Source organism: Toxotes jaculatrix, chromosome 1, assembly GCF_017976425.1.
Source record: "Toxotes jaculatrix isolate fToxJac2 chromosome 1, fToxJac2.pri, whole genome shotgun sequence".
NCBI classification, from domain to species: domain Eukaryota; kingdom Metazoa; phylum Chordata; class Actinopteri; family Toxotidae; genus Toxotes; species Toxotes jaculatrix.
The window spans coordinates 1,675,001-1,680,000 of NC_054394.1; the positions used below are offsets into that span (position 1 = coordinate 1,675,001).

A 5,000-nucleotide genomic window follows, 5' to 3' on the forward strand; every position below is an offset into this window, starting at 1 on the left:
TTAGCTAGCCGACAGGCTGATCAAAATGTGGAAACGCTTCACGAATTTGCGTGTCATCCTTGCGCAGGGGCCATGCTAATCTTCTCTGTATCGATTCCAATTTATCATATGTGCTGCCTGAGCAAGCACATTAGCTCTGATGTGATGGCTGCCTTTTAGCCCCCCCCTGGGCTCAGCGACTCCTTTGTCGCGGGGCAGACTAACGGGCCACTATCCCCAGTAGGCAGTACCCTTTGGCATCACAAGAGTTAGGGTGGAGCTCTTTCTTCAGTTGTCTGCAACATATTTGCAATAACTTCACACTGCCTGCTTGTTTTGTGTGCATGTTTATTGATTTCCCAGATTAAGACCAAAAAGCAGCTTAATACTGAAAAGTGGGCGGTGCCCACATCGGAGCTAATGTGCTCTGATGTGGGCGGTGCCCACTTTTTCTATCAGCCTGGAGGCTGATACTGGGACTCAGGCCAAAGCATCCCATCCTTTGGCACATGCCAGAACAACGGGATGCCTCTTAAACAGATTCAGAGTATTTCTCTTTTGAATCTGCCGTAGGCTGCAGGTGTGCCAGTGGGCACCTGTTTCAGTAGTTGTGATTAGGCTCTGTCACCAACTGCCTCGGCTAGGTACTTGCTAACTTGATATTTTGTGTTTCCACCTCACTGTGTTTGTAGCCAGGCAAAACTCAGATCACAACACACGAGGCTTTGATTCACATGCTCCTGGTAATGTAACGGTTTTGGCTTGTGAAAGGCAGCAGGTGGTTAGCTAGCCGACAGGCTGATCAAAATGTGGAAACGCTTCACGAATTTGCGTGTCATCCTTGCGCAGGGGCCATGCTAATCTTCTCTGTATCGATTCCAATTTATCATATGTGCTGCCTGAGCAAGCACATTAGCTGTGATGTGATGGCTGCCTTTTAGCCCCCCTCTGGGCTCAGCGACTCCTTTGTCGTGGGGCAGACTAACGGGCCACTATCCCCAGTAGGCAGTACCCTTTGGTATCACAAGAGTTAGGGTGGAGCTCTTTCTTCAGTTGTCTGCAACATATTTGCAATAACTTCACACTGCCTTCTTGTTTTGTGTGCATGTTTATTGATTTCCCAGATTAAGACCAAAAAGCAGCTTAATACTGAAAAGTGGGCGGTGCCCACATCGGAGCTAATGTGCTCTGATGTGGGCGGTGCCCACTTTTTCTATCAGCCTGGAGGCTGATACTGGGACTCAGGCCAAAGCATCCCATCCTTTGGCACATGCCAGAACAACGGGATGCCTCTTAAACAGATTCAGAGTATTTCTCTTTTGAATCTGCCGTAGGCTGCAGGTGTGCCAGTGGGCACCTGTTTCAGTAGTTGTGATTAGGCTCTGTCACCAACTGCCTCGGCTAGGTACTTGCTAACTTGATATTTTGTGTTTCCACCTCACTGTGTTTGTAGCCAGGCAAAACTCAGATCACAACACACAAGGCTTTGATTCACATGCTCCTGGTAATCTAACGGTTTTGGCTTGTGAAAGGCAGCAGGTGGTTAGCTAGCCGACAGGCTGATCAAAATGTGGAAACGCTTCACGAATTTGCGTGTCATCCTTGCGCAGGGGCCATGCTAATCTTCTCTGTATCGATTCCAATTTATCATATGTGCTGCCTGAGCAAGCACATTAGCTCTGATGTGATGGCTGCCTTTTAGCCCCCCCCTGGGCTCAGCGACTCCTTTGTCGCGGGGCAGACTAACGGGCCACTATCCCCAGTAGGCAGTACCCTTTGGCATCACAAGAGTGAGGGTGAAGCTCTTTCTTCAGTTGTCTGCAACATATTTGCAATAACTTCACACTGCCTGCTTGTTTTGTGTGCATGTTTATTGATTTCCCAGATTAAGACCAAAAAGCAGCTTAATACTGAAAAGTGGGTGGTGCCCACATCGGAGCTAATGTGCTCTGATGTGGGCGGTGCCCACTTTTTCTATCAGCCTGGAGGCTGATACTGGGACTCAGGCCAAAGCATCCCATCCTTTGGCACTTGCCAGAACAACGGGATGCCTCTTAAACAGATTCAGAGTATTTCTCTTTTGAATCTGCCGTAGGCTGCAGGTGTGCCAGTGGGCACCTGTTTCAGTAGTTGTGATTAGGCTCTGTCACCAACTGCCTCGGCTAGGTACTTGCTAACTTGATATTTTGTGTTTCCACCTCACTGTGTTTGTAGCCAGGCAAAACTCAGATCACAACACACGAGGCTTTGATTCACATGCTCCTGGTAATGTAACGGTTTTGGCTTGTGAAAGGCAGCAGGTGGTTAGCTAGCCGACAGGCTGATCAAAATGTGGAAACGCTTCACGAATTTGCGTGTCATCCTTGCGCAGGGGCCATGCTAATCTTCTCTGTATCGATTCCAATTTATCATATGTGCTGCCTGAGCAAGCACATTAGCTCTGATGTGATGGCTGCCTTTTAGCCCCCCCCTGGGCTCAGCGACTCCTTTGTCGCGGGGCAGACTAACGGGCCACTATCCCCAGTAGGCAGTACCCTTTGGCATCACAAGAGTGAGGGTGGAGCTCTTTCTTCAGTTGTCTGCAACATATTTGCAATAACTTCACACTGCCTGCTTGTGTGCATGTTTATTGATTTCCCAGATTAAGACCAAAAAGCAGCTTATTACTGAAAAGTGGGCGGTGCCCACATCGGAGCTAATGTGCTCTGATGTGGGCGGTGCCCACTTTTTCTATCAGCCTGGATGCTGATACTGGGACTCAGGCCAAAGCATCCCATCCTTTGGCACATGCCAGAACAACGGGATGCCTCTTAAACAGATTCAGAGTATTTCTCTTTTGAATCTGCCGTAGGCTGCAGGTGTGCCAGTGGGCACCTGTTTCAGTAGTTGTGATTAGGCTCTGTCACCAACTGCCTCGGCTAGGTACTTGCTAACTTGATATTTTGTGTTTCCACCTCACTGTGTTTGTAGCCAGGCAAAACTCAGATCACAACACACGAGGCTTTGATTCACATGCTCCTGGTAATGTAACGGTTTTGGCTTGTGAAAGGCAGCAGGTGGTTAGCTAGCCGACAGGCTGATCAAAATGTGGAAACGCTTCACGAATTTGCGTGTCATCCTTGCGCAGGGGCCATGCTAATTTTCTCTGTATAGATTCCAATTTATCATATGTGCTGCCTGAGCAAGCACATTAGCTCTGATGTGATGGCTGCCTTTTAGCCCCCCCCTGGGCTCAGCGACTCCTTTGTCGCGGGGCAGACTAACGGGCCACTATCCCCAGTAGGCAGTACCCTTTGGCATCACAAGAGTGAGGGTGGAGCTCTTTCTTCAGTTGTCTGCAACATATTTGCAATAACTTCACACTGCCTTCTTGTTTTGTGTGCATGTTTATTGATTTCCCAGATTAAGACCAAAAAGCAGCTTAATACTGAAAAGTGGGCGGTGCCCACATCGGAGCTAATGTGCTCTGATGTGGGCGGTGCCCACTTTTTCTATCAGCCTGGAGGCTGATACTGGGACTCAGGCCAAAGCATCCCATCCTTTGGCACATGCCAGAACAACGGGATGCCTCTTAAACAGATTAAGAGTATTTCTCTTTTGAATCTGCCTTAGGCTGCAGGTGTGCCAGTGGGCACCTGTTTCAGTAGTTGTGATTAGGCTCTGTCACCAACTGCCTCGGCTAGGTACTTGCTAACTTGATATTTTGTGTTTCCACCTCACTGTGTTTGTAGCCAGGCAAAACTCAGATCACAACACACGAGGCTTTGATTCACATGCTCCTGGTAATGTAACGGTTTTGGCTTGTGAAAGGCAGCAGGTGGTTAGCTAGCCGACAGGCTGATCAAAATGTGGAAACGCTTCACGAATTTGCGTGTCATCCTTGCGCAGGGGCCATGCTAATCTTCTCTGTATCGATTCCAATTTATCATATGTGCTGCCTGAGCAAGCACATTAGCTCTGATGTGATGGCTGCCTTTTAGCCCCCCCCTGGGCTCAGCGACTCCTTTGTCGCGGGGCAGACTAACGGGCCACTATCCCCAGTAGGCAGTACCCTTTGGCATCACAAGAGTGAGGGTGGAGCTCTTTCTTCAGTTGTCTGCAACATATTTGCAATAACTTCACACTGCCTGCTTGTTTTGTGTGCATGTTTATTGATTTCCCAGATTAAGACCAAAAAGCAGCTTAATACTGAAAAGTGGGCGGTGCCCACATCAGAGCTAATGTGCTCTGATGTGGGCGGTGCCCACTTTTTCTATCAGCCTGGAGGCTGATACTGGGACTCAGGCCAAAGCATCCCATCCTTTGGCACATGCCAGAACAACGGGATGCCTCTTAAACAGATTCAGAGTATTTCTCTTTTGAATCTGCCGTAGGCTGCAGGTGTGCCAGTGGGCACCTGTTTCAGTAGTTGTGATTAGGCTCTGTCACCAACTGCCTCGGCTAGGTACTTGCTAACTTGATATTTTGTGTTTCCACCTCACTGTGTTTGTAGCCAGGCAAAACTCAGATCACAACACACGAGGCTTTGATTCACATGCTCCTGGTAATGTAACGGTTTTGGCTTGTGAAAGGCAGCAGGTGGTTAGCTAGCCGACAGGCTGATCAAAATGTGGAAACGCTTCACGAATTTGCGTGTCATCCTTGCGCAGGGGCCATGCTAATCTTCTCTGTATCGATTCCAATTTATCATATGTGCTGCCTGAGCAAGCACATTAGCTCTGATGTGATGGCTGCCTTTTAGCCCCCCCCTGGGCTCAGCGACTCCTTTGTCGCGGGGCAGACTAACGGGCCACTATCCCCAGTAGGCAGTACCCTTTGGCATCACAAGAGTGAGGGTGGAGCTCTTTCTTCAGTTGTCTGCAACATATTTGCAATAACTTCACACTGCCTGCTTGTTTTGTGTGCATGTTTATTGATTTCCCAGATTAAGACCAAAAAGCAGCTTATTACTGAAAAGTGGGCGGTGCCCACATCGGAGCTAATGTGCTCTGATGTGGGCGGTGCCCACTTTTTCTATCAGC

General features: G+C 48.7%; 1 protein-coding gene and 7 non-coding genes across 8 annotated transcripts in view; 1 reads left to right on the plus strand and 7 right to left on the minus strand.

Annotated features, from left to right (window-relative positions):
* The window catches only part of efl1 (elongation factor like GTPase 1), a 139,300-nt gene that overhangs the window by 56,374 nt on the left and 77,926 nt on the right, over positions 1-5,000 (plus strand). The gene's annotated exons all lie outside the window — the stretch shown is intronic.
* On the minus strand, positions 23-129 carry LOC121186487. Its single transcript, XR_005894479.1, has one exon. It is a non-coding gene; the product is annotated as a U6 spliceosomal RNA (small nuclear RNA).
* On the minus strand, positions 784-890 carry LOC121186492. The gene has a single exon (XR_005894481.1). It is a non-coding gene; the product is annotated as a U6 spliceosomal RNA (small nuclear RNA).
* LOC121186500 lies at positions 1,545-1,651 on the minus strand. Its single transcript, XR_005894482.1, has one exon. It is a non-coding gene; the product is annotated as a U6 spliceosomal RNA (small nuclear RNA).
* On the minus strand, positions 2,306-2,412 carry LOC121186506. Its single transcript, XR_005894484.1, has one exon. It is a non-coding gene; the product is annotated as a U6 spliceosomal RNA (small nuclear RNA).
* Positions 3,062-3,168, minus strand: LOC121186407. Its single transcript, XR_005894465.1, has one exon. It is a non-coding gene; the product is annotated as a U6 spliceosomal RNA (small nuclear RNA).
* On the minus strand, positions 3,823-3,929 carry LOC121186512. The gene has a single exon (XR_005894485.1). It is a non-coding gene; the product is annotated as a U6 spliceosomal RNA (small nuclear RNA).
* Positions 4,584-4,690, minus strand: LOC121186525. The gene has a single exon (XR_005894487.1). It is a non-coding gene; the product is annotated as a U6 spliceosomal RNA (small nuclear RNA).